Raw genomic sequence first — 16,666 nt, 5'->3', positions numbered from 1 at the left:
GGTGCTCATGGCAGCCTTAGAGGTGGACGCTTCCTCCCTTATATCTGGGGTTTTCACTGCTGTATCTACCGGTATACTTTGGTTGGTATGTCCGGTAGTACTCTTCTCGTCCCCTGGCTGGAGGCAAGTAGTTCGTCTTCTTCGGACTCCGTAATAGGATTCCTATAGTTCATGTCTAGTCGTTGCTGTTGTCGTCAATTTGGTTGTTGTAGTTGATGTTGTTGTTGATGTTGTGTTATTGTTTCCGTTCATATTTTGGTCCCACGAGTAATCCGGAAAGGGTTGGTCACTCGTTCACAGAGCCGGTATGCGGAGAAGGCATTTATACCTCCGACCTCGCCCGGGCATCGGAGGGGACCGTTCGCGATCAGCTACTTATTACCCTCCGCTGACCATTCAGCCCTCGGCACGGGTACCTCGACACCTTGGCTTAGGGTGGTGTTGGTTCGGGTATCTTCATACTTCCACAATAGGAGATGGGCGTAAAACCTAGGGTGTATTCATCCATATCACTATTGTGGGCATTATGAAGTGTCCCTCTTAGTTCATCAGATTAGAGTGCATTTCCTTTGGGATGCACACTTTACTCTTACTTAAGCCCCTTCGCCACGACAAGGCGACCAACTTCAAAAGGAGGGATAATACATACTTTCACCAAGATTCGCAATAGACCCTGAAAGCGGACAACGTTGAATCCTGAAAAATTCTGAAACATTGGACAGTTAATTATCAGTTAGGAAGAAGTAAAGATGGCCCAACTCAAGCACAAGTAACTGCATTGATGGTAATTATAAACAATGTGAAACAAATGTGAAAAGTTTCCACGAGCAACACCAATCACCTAAAAAAAGGCACCGAAAACAAGGCAGGCCAAAAAGGAAAATGGTAGTTGAGTTCTAGAAAATTATCGCTAGTTCAAACGAACTAAAAGAAGACATCATTTTAAACGCGAAAAAATGATTAAGCATATATATAATAAGGTATTAATTATAAACATAAAAAAATAATCAAACACATACGAAAAGTGAAAATTTCCACAAACACAGCTAATAATTCCAAAAAAAGGCACCGAAAACAAGGCAAGCCAAAAAGGAAAATGGTTGTTGAATTTTAGAAAATTGACGCTAATTAAAAACTAAATTACAAGGGAAAAGAAAGCATCATAAGAAACATGCAAAAATAATTATTTACTATATAATATAAAAAGGTGTAAATTATTAACACAAAAAATTAATCAAACACATAAAATAATTAATTGTTATAAGCCGACTTCAAGCCTAGATGTTTTGAAATGAGGACATTTCATTTTAACAAACGGGAGAGTTAAGGAATGTATTCCTTATAATAGTAACAAACATCAAAACAACCTTTTGTTTCAGTAAACAGAATGCAGAAACAACCTTGAGTTGGAACAATTGAAATGCACTATCACTACCACAAACAAGTATCAAAACAACATTGAGTTTGAATACCAGAACAACCTTATCTTAAAACAAAGCAATTGTATCTAAGCAAGCAATATATATGTATGTAAACAAACCTAAACAAATAGTATAATCTGTATCTTAACAAACTATCAACTAGTATTAAGTAAACATAATAGTTAGTATAAATAGAAGTAAGAACCATGTAATAAGTTAGTCTTAAGAGTATAAATAAAGAGTACACATTTCGGTGCAGCTCAAAATATATTCTTTTGACTCATTTTTATTTAATGTAAAAATGAACTCTCTACGGCTTTGGAATTTAGGTCTCCGGTGATAATTAATTGAATTTCTATTGGCCTGGCTGTGTCCTCAATATTATCGAGCTTTTCTTGGAATTCCTGTATTCTATCGCTTGGCGTCAAGTAGCAGCTAATTACTGTAAAAAGGTCGCATTTGGCTCAAACAAAACCGTTGCCGTTCCCTTTGTTTACAGTGGTGGCGTTACTCCCTAAGGTGGTAGCCGTATAGCGGCGGTCGAGTGCTATCTTCTAGCCAAGTACCTTTCTCGTTCTTTTTATATTGCTTGCTTATGATGATTAACTCGTAGGCGTTCTCCATCACCATTTACGAAAGGAGTGCGTCAGCAGTCTCGCATCTAGGCATATTGGCCTGTAGGATACCAGTATTCATTTGCTTTGGTATTTCCCATATACCATACATTTTGTGCTCTTTCAATTTGTGGCCTGGTTGTTCGCATTTTATGCAAACACCTTGGCCTCTCCTATCGGCCCCTTTGCAGTCCCAGGTTAAGTGACGAGCGAAGCACCTTTTGCGTTTTCTTTTAGTCGCAGCCTGCTGTTAACCCATCCAATTTTAATGCGTGCCTGTCGCATCAGTACGTCGGCCTTCTCCTCATCGAACGTTATATATGCCCTGACCTGCTCTCTTGTGTTAGGTGCTGTTATACTTATCGTCGAGTCTTCGATGGGGTCCTGTAGCATTTTTTTACAGGCTTTGCTACTTCCTCTTTTGTTGAAAGGGAGTCGTGGTCTCTAATCTCTGTGGTTGACTTTGATTTAATGTTGGCCACAGTTTCAGATTCTTGAAGTAACTATCGTACTACACGGAACGGAACGCGGTCCCCTCTTCCTCATCTTGGCCATCTTTATTGTGTTGCTCTTCTTGTTCTTCCTTCTGTTGGGGTTTTCGTTGTTGTTGTAGTGCATTCATTTTTGTTCTAATGGGTCTCCGCTTCAAGCCGCTTCCTCCGCACGTTGTAACAAATGTGCCTTATGAACCCCGTCGTTATTTATGGAAGCAGGGAGGCCACGCAAGGGATAACACAACTGTGCCTGTATGGCCAAATAATTATGGTGACATGCCTTGAATGTACTGCTAGCCATTTCGGTAAGAAGTCACTCTTGCCTACTGAAATGATAGAATACTGCCCTCACCAGCCCATAGTCAAACTAATCCGTTCCGGGTTTCCAGTACTCCATAATCAGAATCTTACTCAATTCCTCGATTCTGATGGGCACTTGCCAAGAGTTTTCGTCGACATCTGTGCATTTTTGGTGCTGCTCGCTGTATGGTCCCCTCATCGCTTTGTTGCCTCCCTCTCGTGGGTAGGTTCTCCCTCGGTGCAACCCTGGTGGGGATTGTGGACGCTTATTTAAAGGCGGCATCTTCTCGCCTCTTCACCGGTGGTTCATTGGGCGCATTATTCGCGGCTAACCTACTTAGCGTCCACTATATGCCAGCTATGACCCCGATACAGCCTTACCCCTGAGCTCAGGCTACCACCATTTCGAACAGATATCAAAATAGAAATAAGCACCGAAAATGGGAAACATCTATGGTAAAAACAATGTTCATATTCATTATCCGCGAATAATTTTATTAATCAGGAAATCCAAGCTTATCGGAAAAAGGAATTATATAATAAGGCATAGCAATAGCCCATATAATCCTCCTGTTTGGGTTGTTCCGAAAGAAGGAATAAATGAGGACAGTAGTCCAAAACTTCATTTCTAAAGTCTTTGGGAGCGACCTTGAGTCTGGATTTCATCAAATATTGATGAAAAAATATGATATTGAAAAAACTGCATTTTCCGTGAATAATGGAAAATATGAATATTCAAGTATGCCATTTGAGCTAAAAAATGCTCCAAGTATATTTCAAAGATTAATGAACAATATTCTACACGGATGTATCGGAAAGTTTTGGCACGTCTATATTGACAATATTATAGTATACTCAAAAACATTAAAAGAACATATATTTCATTTAAAATATATGGTACAAATACTTGAAAAAGCTCATATGAAAATTTGCAAGGAAGAGTCAACGTTCACAGCAGCCAAGGTAAAATTTTTAGGATACGTTGTATCCCACAAAGTAATAAAAACGGATCACAAAAAATGGAAACAATAAAGAATTATCCAATTCCCAACACGCTACGGCAACTTAGAGGATTTTTAGGAATAACGGTATATTCCAGGAAATTTATTGAAAACTACGCAACAATTGCCAAACACTTAAACAAACATTTCAAAGGACAAAAGGAGAAAATATCACATTAAGGTATGTATGTCAAATAAAACAGTTATTAACCTTGATCATCAAGGAATAACTCGAAACTTGAGAAACTTTAAAGAAAGCATTACAGGAACAAATTGAACTTGTTCAAACAGATTAAAAAAATTAATAAATTTTTACCACTAATGCGTTAATGTAGCTGTATTTGCAGTTTTATCCGAAGAAGGAAGACCAATTACAATTCATTTCAAAAACCTTAAATTCTATCGAGCAAATTTATGCAACTAATGAAAATGAATTATTCGCCAGTAGTATGGTCATTAAAAACATTACGACATTATCTTTATGCAGTAAAGGATTTGGAAATGAATGGAGATCATCAGCCATTGGCATCTGCAATGTCTGAAAAAAATCCAAACGTAAAAATGAAATGATGGAGAGCTTTCATTGAAAAATGTTCACCAAAAATAATTTATAAACCGGGAGCAACGATTTTGGTTGCTGACACATTGTCAAGGAAGTTTTGCAATAATTTAACAAATTCAGGTGAACTAAGTCTGGCTAAATGAGCCTTAGTCGGCTGCCCCACACCACACCTACACCCATCTCTAACACGTACACTCACCACACTCACCTCGACATCACCACAGTCCACATCAACACCACCCACACGAGAGTCCAGAATCCACACACATTACCACACACCACACCATACCACTAAAAAAGGGTCAGCGTATACACAGAATAGTACAGATTCGATCGCCTTTGCATAAACTTCGCTTTCCCGCCACCGCTACGCAGCGTTCCATCGTAAAATATTAAAGTTTATTCTAAAATTGAAGTTCCGTATACTAAGTGAATTTAAATACATTGTAAAAGATAAAGAAACCCCCACTAATCGAGTGTTCAACTCATATTGTTAAAAATTATACTAAGTGAATTGACATTATAAAAGAAATAGAAACCCCAATTAATCGAGTGTGCCATATATATTGTTAAAATTAAATATGTATACTAACAAGTGGTGCATCCCGAGAGTTTTATTTTCAAACACCTAAAGCACACAAGTGGTAAGTTAGGCGGGCAGTGAACAATGGTCCTTCGAGCCGCAAAGAAGGGCGCTATTGAAAAAAAAAACAACGAATCAAATTCTGTGACAAACATTTATACAAAAATTGTTCGAAAAAAAAGTGCGGTGAGGTTAGCCTACAAAACTTCGTGTTCAAAATTTAAGTGATGTTACACATATGTATGTACATACATACATATATACAAAAATTTATTGCATACATATACCAAATTTAATGCAAGTGAAATTAAATAGCAGTGGCAAATACATATGTACATACAAAAAAAAAACAACAGTTGAACACGGAAAACAAGAAGTGGTTCCGTACCGTTGTATCAAAAGAAAAAAATTTTAAATGCAATAAATTTACAACAAGACAAAAATTGCGCGAAAATTAATTTAATTCTAAACGGGCGCGAAGCTTAAAAACAAACAAGAAAGGAAAACAGTGACTTCAAAAGTGTAATAATTTTCAAAAAAAAAAATAATAATAAAATTAATAATTGTGTAAATAAAAAATACTAAAGACATCTGTACATAAGTACGAACCAAACAACAACAGGAAGAGCAGAAAGGAAAAGAACACCGTGGCCCACCCTAATCACATCAACATCAGCAGCAACAGGAAACCAATAGGATACTGGGACACAGCGACAAAAGCAAACACCCCCCCCTTAACCGCATACTAAAGCCCTCAAATACCCTTGAAGCGGCCCAAAGTGAGTGTATCGACTCCATTTATTCGTATAAAATTTTTATTTATTGGCATATATTTATGTATGTTGAAAGTTACAGTTCATCTTTCTAAAAACTGTATACTTTAATAAAACGGTTGCTACCAAACTGTTTGAACTTACAGTTTGGTACATTACATATGTACATCCAAATATATGTATGAACAATATATAGTACTATAATATATAATTATATATATACTGGCATATACATATCTGTTAAAAGCCTAGTTATGCTTACACTTGTGTACCCAAACACACAAAGTTTATAAAAAACAAAAAAAAAAAAAACATTATCAAGTATTCACTTGACAACATTTTCCGGCAATACCCCTTATACTCAAAACAGTATAAGCAGGATTGCGCTAAGTAAGCTAAGGCAAGTTCGAAAATTAAAAGAAAAGGAACAATATCAACCATACATATATGCACAATATTCACAACGTATATACATATTACATATATTACCAAAATTAACATAAAATTAAATTAGCATACACACATATGTACATATGTATCAACAAATTAAAAGATCATTCAATTCCATAAATTTGCATTTGTACTAAAAGTGCATACCTGCACTTTGCCATTTTCTCTTTCCGCGTTATTCGTATACATACATACAATTTGCCTATGCCGGTGTATACATACATACATATAACGTACATAGAGACATAATTAAATTAAATTTAAAATTAAAATTTAAAAATTTCGGAAAAATTTCGGTGCGGTAAATGCAACCGTTTAATAGGGAAAAATTACATTCTATTAATTAAAAAAAAAAAACAAAAAATTACAAATATATACGGACAAAATAAAGCAAACAAAAAACAAGAATTGGTAGCCAAAGTGCATATTATATTATATATAGTATTCTATATTCAAAGACCAAATTGGCACATTTTCAGCAATACCCCTTGTCCTTGTTAATATATGTACATACAAGCAAGCAGGATTGCAACTAAACATTTTAAGCATATAACCTGTGCACATAAACACGCACATATCGTGCAGACTCAAAGGCCATTAACCTTTTGCTTTCTCTCATTATCGCCCGTATACGCAAGTATACACTAACGAGTGCGAAGCACTAAATAGAATAGAAAGAAAACAAAACAAATTAATAGCACAACTATTAGGAATAAGGAAAACGAAACACTCGTTCGTTAGTTCGTACATTGCGTATACAACAAAAATATAAGATTATAATAAGGAAAACGAAATACGCGTTCGTTATTCGATACGTTTGTGTATACAACAAACATACAAACCGCCTATCTTAAAGATTCAAACGTATTTATTGTTACCAGATATACACTGAGAGAAGTTTTTTCTTTCTCATATTTTCAATTTTTACCTATTATCTAAATGAACGGAGATTCTAAGGAATCTAAATCGATACAATATCTGAAAGTACAAAAAATGATTTCTGAAGAAAAGAGCCCATGTACACCTGCTGAAGCTACAACTTCAAAGCAAAGTGCTACAAAGTAAAAAAAAATAAAGATATTTCATATACTAAATTTATTGCTGAGAGTGACAGTCTAATTCGATACTGCACTCGATTTTCATCTTCACCGATTCAGGACAATTCTGAATCTTTATTAGAAATCAAAAAAGAAAATCTAGGCAATTTCTGGACACGTCTCCAAGCGCGCGAGACGCAATTCTAGAATCTGATGAATCAGATCTATCGGAAAATTATAAATTAATGAATATACCAAAAATTCAGAAAGAAACAGGTGAAGAATTTATAAAACTTCAATCCACTGTTTCAAATTGCTTGTCGGTTCTAGCGACACAGAATATTCCCACAGACAATTGGAACCCAATACTGGTAAATATATGCTCCGCGGCATTACCGGAAAAATCTTTGCTTCTGTGGGTGCAATCGCTGGCAACAAATGAAAAAATTCTTAATTACCCAATATGAAATTGCGGAAAGGGTAGATAAAAAACGGTCAGAAGTAAAAACGTTCAACACGACCGAAATCGGAGTTTCATTCGATCCCAATCTAGTAACAACCACAATTTAAACATAAGCTTCTTTAAAAATCAATCGTTCACATCCGAACAATATACACAAACGTCCTGCGAACTGTGTAAAGGAGAGCACAAACTGAAAGCTTGCGAAAACTTTAAAAAACTTAATATCAGTGAAAGGGGCAACTTTGTCAGAGCAAAAATACTCTGCACAAACTGCTTGTCCCACTCAGATAATCTCAATAATTGCGAAAGCAAATTCAATTGCGTATCTTGTCACAAGAGGCATCATTCAATGTTGCATTTCAATAACTTTCCTAGCACACCCCAAAGTAGCGCTTTCTCCAAAAGAGCCACGGGTTTAGTTGCAACCGCAACTTCCAAAACACAAAATCCCGAAATTTGCCAAGAGACACCATGCTGCTCAAAGGCTTAAAAAACTCAAACGCTACACAGCGAGAATCAAAGTAGGGTACTACTACCCACAGCAGTTATCTCCATCGAACACCGAGGAGAACTTTTCAAATTAAGAGCTCTAATAGACCAAGGATCACAACGATCATTCATAGCGTCTAGGGTGCAAAATAGGCTAAAACTACCAACAAAACAAGCTAATTAAGAAATTCCGGGAATGGGCGGAAGAGTAGTTCAAAACCCAAATAAAATCTGCCCTATTACCCTAATTTCCCCCCAAGCGGATAAGCGCATTCAAGCATAAGCTATAGTCTTACCGCAACTTACGAACATGCTTCCAAGCTATCATATAAATAGCGAGCATTGGCAAAAGGTCACACACCTAAAGCTAGCAGATCCTAACTGCAACACCCCCGCTCAAATATATCTCCTATTAGGCAGCGACCCTATACATCAAATTATACTAGAAGGGGTTGAAAAAATTTCAAGCACCCTTCTAGCTCAAAATACTATATTTGGTTGGATACTAAGTGGACTAGTGACAGAACCAGTTACCACCATGGCAACTCAAGTGGAAGAAATATCCAATGAATTTCTTAATTCACAATTAAGGAAATTTTGGGAGTTAGAAGAACTCCCCCCCATTTCAATTACTACGCCAGAAGATCAATGTATAAGAGTTGTCCTAAAATTCCGCCAATTGAAAAGCTCGTATGATTGGTACACCTGTCTGTTACGAAATAGGCCGTTTCTTTATTGAATACCTCCTTAAATATACATTTGGTTAACGGATTGTAGCATCACGCCACATGATACATATGCACATACTTATATGTATGTCTATAGTTTACATATTGTAAACTTACATTTAAATTCACTAATTTAGAGTGAAACTACTAGTCTACGTATACAAGGCTAAAAGGAGGACACAATCATATTGATCATTCAGCATTCAGCAATCAGCTGACTGGTATTGGTTTATGTCTTTACTAATTATACGCAGGACTGCATTCTAAAGATCTTAAAACTTCAACATCCTGCCCGGCTGAACCCTCGCGGTTCAGTAATTCTTCTTTAGGACCTGTTAGGCGGCATAACTTCTGCACCGGTCGCTGACACCGCTGCTTAATAGGAAGTCCATTTGATGATGTCTGGTTGGTATTGTACTCTATTGTCACGGTACGCACCAAGCCATCACTGCCCGGGTGAACGTCAATCACCCGTCCCATACGCCAAAACGATGGTGGCAAATTTCCACCACGTATAAGAACTACATCTCCACGCTGAACATTGGGTTCCGATCTGGTCCATTTGTTCCGGGTCTGAAGAGTGTTTAGATATTCGGATTGCCAGCGGCGCCAAAAATGCTCCAACATTTTCTGGAGGCGTTGCCAATATCGAAGACGATTTCCGATCAGGAAATCACCCGGTGTTAGAGCTATCTCTCCTTCAGGATCATCGTAGAGAGCTATCAGTGGTCTCGAATTTAGACACGCCTCAATGCGAGTCAGGAGAGTAGACAATTCAGTGTAACGCAACGTCTGGCTGCCCATGATCCTCAGCAGATACTTTTTAACTGAACGAACTGCTGCCTCCCATAAACCACCGTGATGAGGTGCGGAAGGTGTTATGAACTTCCAACGTGTACCTTCAGCTGCCAGATGTTGTTGAGCATGTGCTGTTACCCAAGCCTTTAAGTCTTCTTGCATTTGACTATTAGCCCCTACAAATTGTGTTCCATTATCACTGTATAAGGTGGTACAGATACCCCGTCGACTAATAAAACGATCATAAGCATCTATAAATGCCTGTGTACTCAAGTCCTCTGCGAGCTCAATGTGAACCGCTCATGACGCCATACAAATAAATATGGCAGCATAGGCTTTTGTAGTCGGGGTAGCGCGATGCGTTCCCACACGTATATGGAATGGCCCGCAGTAATCCAAACCACTACGAGAGAATGGTGGGGCCACTAGTACACGCTCTTTCGGAAGCCATTTGTTGACGTTGTATAATATGAAGGTGCCTACGACATGTAGTGCAGGCTCAGATGGAATGCAATGCAAGAGCCTTAATTTCTTGTTTAAAATTATTACCTTGTGCTTGTCGAATATGCAGAAGTAAAGCCCAGTGCTGTTCTGCGACAGAAACTATAACGTTCCTGTAACCGCGATATTTCGGTAACCACCGCCTTAACCAAACAGTGGTGTTAAGTAAACGACTCAATTTGCTAAATTTCTCTATGAGAGATATCCTGTTGTCTTTCGTGGATGTCATAAGTTCTGCAATATCTTGTAAACTGTTGCGGAATATCACCCATGAATTATGTAGCTCTTGTGGAAGTTCAGCATCCCATGGGAGACCAGCCTTCCATAAGTCCTGTATGAATAGTTTGGCCCGCACGACTACGGGTGCCAATACCACAGTTGGATGATATAATTTCGCCACGTCACTCAAAACCTTTCGCTTGGTGTGCATTGAAGTGTCGTCTACTAAGCCTACCTTGAAGAAGAGATCGTCGCTCACTGGATCCCAGTAAAGACCCAATACCTTTGTTGTTGAGTTGTTCAACTCCAGTTCTGATGCAGAAACAGTTGTACCGGTTATCGCAGATAATACGCGTGTAGAATTGGAATTCCATTTTCCCAATATTAATTCTCCTTGCTTCAAAATAGTCGCTACATCTTGAGCACGGGTAATAGCAAGTTCATCGCTGTCGACGCTATCTAAATAGTCATCACCGTAGAAATTATAAAGTATGCTATGACGCGCTGTGGCAGCCCGGCTTGGGTCATAGATGACTTCATAATTGTCAATCGCACATTGACGCAGTGCGCGTATTGCGTTGAATGGGCTACAAGCCATTCTATAAGCTACCGTTTTCAATTCGTACACTTGAAGAGGTTCATTTGGCGATTCACGCCAAAGTATTCGTTGCCATTTACGATGTCGTCTGTCTGCCAGAATTTGTCGGAACATCTTTTGTAAGTCTGCAGTAATGGCTACCTTGCATTTGCGAAAACGGTGTAGGATGTCGACAATATTGACATGTAGTTGCGGTCCAGAAAACTGTGTTTCGTTTAAGGATGTCCCATTCGATGTCTTCGCGGGTGTTTAAAGCGCACAGTTGCTCTGGAGAACCCTGTATGAAACCTTCCTGGAAGAGACCCGTTAGTATGTCAGCACCAAGTAGCAGATCCACCAGACTTGGAGTGCAAACGTTGGGTCCGCTAGCGGTAAATCTTTTAAATGGGTCCAAGCTTCTGCGCCTATATGCGTATCTGGCGTTACTGAGGTTATTGTCGGGAGGACATAAGCCTCGAGTTTGAAGTTAATGTTGTTGTCAAAGGCAGCCTGCATTTGTACTGTTATATGACCCTTACTGTAGACTTCAGCGCTAAAACCAACTCCTTCTATTCGTATCTCCCCTGGACACCTACGAAGACACATACGTTTTGTAGTAGCATCAGTAATCAGACTCACCTGAGAGCCCATGTCGCAGAGAACGCGACACGCGAATTGTCCTTCATTGTGATCAGTTAGGATGACCTTCGCAGTCGTTAGTAAAATGGTCCGGTCTTCGTTAATGAGAAATGACCGGACCTTCCTCAAATGTCACTGTTGTCGTGGGTATACCTGTGGCACCTACGTGGAAGGAGTGCCAACGGATATATTCCGATCGGGCATGTGATTGTTGGTGTCTCCCACCATAGCCGGTGAATTGTTCGCAACGTTGCCTTTGCAGAGCATAGTATGATGACGATGATGGTACCTTAAGCAATCACGCGATGTACAATCTCGAGATCCATGATCACTTCCAAGACAGTTGAAACATAATGAAAGCCGCTTAACTGTATCCCACCGTTCCGGTATGGAAAGATTAACGAACCGTTGACACTTGTGTGTTCGGTGTCCGTTAGCGCAAACTTGGCAACAACAACTGAATGTAACGGCTGAGATGAGTTTACCGTTACAACGTTAGCTTTAACGGGACGGGTTGGTCTCTGATGAAGGGTTGATGTACTGTTCGTAGATCCGTGAGGCATATTGTTGGCACGCTTCTCAATAAATGTCAAAAAATCCTAAAACATTGGTATGTCGTTCTTCTGAAGGCTCATCCCCCACTCATACCTGGTGATTGTGGGAAATTTAGGCAGCAGAAGTGTCATCAATAGGGCGTCCCAATGCTTTACTGGAAGACCCATAACACTTAAGGCTCGCATCACGTTTTGGACGGTGTCAACTAGTTGAAGCAAGCCCTTCTAAAATTCGGTGGGTTGGTTGGGCAAATTCAGGATACGCTGCACGTGGGATTCCACTAACAAACTTTCACCAGCGCCATATATACGACGTAGTCGAATACATATTTGTGTGTACAGCAACCAAGAAGTCGTCATGTGTGGTCAATTCGCTGGATTGTGCCGAAGACACCAAGTCCGTATGATATATAAACCTTTCAAAATGTTTGTCCAACTGTGCGCGAATCACATCACACTCAATACTGTCCGTATCGGCAGGCATGCGCTGAAGTACGTAGATTTAAACTAGCCATCATTAAAATCTTGACATTAAAACAGGATCGAAAAATTCCTCACAGGAGGCACCAAAACGATGTATAAGAGTTTTCCTAAATTCCGCCAGTTGAAAAGCTCGTATGATTGATACACCAGTCTGTTACGAAATAGGCCGCTTCTTTATTGAATACCTCCATAAATGTACATTTGGTAACGGATTGTACCATCACGCCTCATGATACATATGCACATACTTATATGTATGTCTATAGTTTACATATTGTAAACTTACATGCAAATTTACTAAGTTAGAGTGAAACTACTAGTCTACGAATACAAGGCTAAAAGGAGGACACAATCATATTGATCATTCAGCATTCAGCAATCAGCTGACTGGTATTGGTTTATGTCCTTACTAATTACACGCAGGACTACATTCTAAAGAACTTAAATCTTAAACAATCAGTATTGTGAAGACTTTTACAAAGCCACAACTACTAGGTCAGGAAATGGTAGGTATGTCGTGCGAATACCATTTAAACAACAATTTCCAGATACACTCGCCATAGGTCACTCTCGCACGTCTGCAATACAGCAGTTTATAAGTATGGAAAAAAACCTATTTAGAAAAGGTGAGATTAAACAACATTATGAAGGTGTCTTAGAAGAATACCTCCATTTAGATCACATGGAGGAAGTAATTCCATTTGAAAAAATATATAGGGCAAATATCACTCATTCTACTTGCCACATCATGCAGGAGTAAAGCTTGACAAAAAAAAAACAAAAGTTAGAGTTGTCTTCAATGCTTCCAGATCCAATAGCTCGGGGAATTCCCTAAATGATATTCTATTAACAGGACCCACACTCCAACCAGATTTAATGCTCCTCATATTAAATTGGCGTAGGTACAAATACGTTTTCAATGGGGATGTCGAAAAAATGTATCGACAAATAATCGTACATAAAGATTATCAAGATTTTCAGTCCAACTACGCGACTTTAAATTGAAAACAGTTACCTTTGGCGTAAACTGTGCCCCATATCTAGCCATTCGTACACTACACGAACTGGCAGAAGACACAAAGTCAGAATTTCCTCTGGCAACACAAGTCTTAAAAACACAAACGTATGTAGACGATATCCTGTCTGGGAGCCACAGCCTCTCACAAGCATACGAGTCCTTATCACAAGTGATAAAGGCCCTCAACACCGCAGGGTTTCATCTATAAAGATCACAGCTAATTACCCAAGTATCTTAAAATCTTTGTCTTACTGGGACGAACAAGTGAAACAGCTTCGCTTAGAAAAGTGGTCTAAGTTTGCTTATAATCTGAAAGAAATCTCGCAGATACAAATTCCACGGTGGGTAAAATATTCCCCCGACTACAAAGTGGAACTACACGGCTTCTGCGATGCCTCTGAAAAGGCATATTGTGCCACGATCTACGTGCGCACACAAAGCGAGACCGCTACCACAAGCCACCTACTAGCGGCAAAAGCAAAAGTCGCACCTCTAAAAACGATAAGTCTACCACGACTTGAACTCTGTGGCGCTCTGCTACTAGCGAAGCTGGTTTCCATGGTGCAGACCCACATGAACATGGCAAAATGTAAAGTATATCTATGGTCCGATTTCGAAATCGTTCTAGCCTGGTTAGAAAAGCCACCACACTCGTGGAAAACATATATTTCTAATCGAGCCTCTCAAATACTTGGCCTAGTCGGAGCAGCCACATGGCGACACGTAGCCAGTGGCGACAATCCTGCTGATCTAGGTACAAGAGGGTGCAAACCACTGGATCTTGCCACCACCACTCTCTGGTGGAATGGCCCCCGATGGTTAACCGAATCCACTGATTCTTGGCCACAATTGGCAATGCGCAACATAATAGCCCCAGAAAGTCGAAAAATCGACACCTGTCATACAATAGTGGATGATAATGAAATCCTTGAACGATTTTCATCGTTCCCTCGAGCCCTCAGAGTAGTCGCATATTTGCTCAAATTCATAGAGCAATTTAAACTTAAAGTTAAAGAAGTAACTTACACCCATTGCGATACATTGACGCACCAGGACTTACAAAAAGCAAAGGTCGCGGTTATCGCAACAACCGAAACGCGCTAATTCAGTCGCGCCATATCATTACTCAGAGTCGAAGCCGATTGATAAGAAGAGCTCACTTTTAGTGCTAAACCCATTTTTAGACACGAAAGGTCTGCTTCGTGCCAATGGTCGGCTCGCTAATTCAAGCCTGACTTACAACGAACGCCACCCCATCATAATACCTGAGAAGTCTCCTTTTGCCACATTATTTATGAATTACATCCATATATTAATGTGGCACGCCGAACAGCGCCTCATGCAACATATGGTACGCCAAGAGTATTATATTCCTCATCTTAAGCCCTAGATCAAAAAATGCATTTTAATGTGAAAAATCTTCAGTATGCATACGCGAAAAATGCGAACGCAGATTATGGCAGCACTTTCACCTGAACGCTGCAATTTCGCTCTGCCTTTCACGACCACAGGTGTCGATTTTGCTGGGCCTTTTCAAATAAAGGCGTCCATGCTAAGATCTCCCACTCTCATGAAAGGCAGTACACCTTGAACTGTGTACTAATCTGACGACGGAGGCTTTTCTCGCGGCATTTGCTCGCTTCGTCGCTCGACGTGGCTTCCGATCCAAATCATGAGCGATAATGGCAAAACATTCATAGGAGCCCAACAAGCCACAGAAAAACAGTTTGTGAATTTCTTAAAACAAGTGTCCCCTAATATCGTACAAAAGTATACCTCCAAGCGCTCCTCATATGGGTGGTTTATGGGAATCAGCTGTAAAGAGCTTCAAATCTAATTTCAAGAAGCTAGCCGGCAGCTGTAAATTTAATTATGAAGAATTCGCGACAATATTAGCTAAAATTGAAGCCGTTCTCAACTCACGGCCGCTCACAGATAATAGATGGGAAAGAATTAAAATTCTCCTTCATAATTTTAGTAGCCGATGGAAAGAAGCCTATATAAAGGACCTCCACAAGAGCTACCGATGGAAAAGTACTGAAAATGCGCTAAAAGTTGGAGATTGTGTCCTGATTCATGACGATTGCCTTCCACCTACCGAATGGCGGCAGGGCCGCATAGACGGCCATATTCGCATAGTCGATCTCCGTACGCAATCCGGAAAGCTAACAAGACCGCTCGTCAAACTATGCTTCTTACCGGGCGCTGATAACCGCGAAACGAAAATCGATAAACCGCTAAAATAAACCCAATAAAAAAAAAAAACAAAATAAAATAAAAATTTAGATAAATACATCTATATATATTTAAAATAACACACGAAAGTAGTCGATTAACCTAACGACCCACTCATGCCGCACAACGTGCCAGCCATGCCTTATATGCAACCACATTCTAATATAAGTAACACTCTTCCTTACAGATCAATATGGATGCAGACATGCCAACAGCCCCGACACCAACCACCCGTTCGGATGTCAATGTGCCACACCAAGCGGTTGCCCCAGTTGCACATCCCGTCGAACAATAGGGCCATCATCATCCCGTGCCCGGCGGCCACGTAATGGGGCGTCAACACGACGCCAGCAACAACGATCGCGTCCGCGTCCGCGCCGCACCTCAGGCCTCAGCAGCGTCGTAGCCACTCTCCAGCAACTTCAGAGGATTATAGGCTGAAATATTCGCCTAGGGGGGCCGGGATGGCTAAATGAGCCTTAGTCGGTTGCCCCACACCACACCTACACCCATCTCTAACACGCACACTCACCACACTCACCACACTCACCTCGACATCACCACAGTCCACATCAACACCACCCACACGAGAGTCCAGAATCCACACACTCAAACACACACCACACCATACCACTAAAAAAGGGTCAGCGTATACACAGAATAGTACAGACTCGATCGCCTTTGCATAAACTTCGCTTTCCCGCCACCGCTACGCAGCGTTCCATCG

Source organism: Bactrocera neohumeralis, unplaced genomic scaffold (assembly GCF_024586455.1).
Source record: "Bactrocera neohumeralis isolate Rockhampton unplaced genomic scaffold, APGP_CSIRO_Bneo_wtdbg2-racon-allhic-juicebox.fasta_v2 cluster09, whole genome shotgun sequence".
NCBI lineage: Eukaryota > Metazoa > Arthropoda > Insecta > Diptera > Tephritidae > Bactrocera > Bactrocera neohumeralis.
The sequence above is the reverse complement of the archived record's forward strand: the minus strand, read 5'-3'. Positions refer to the sequence as shown.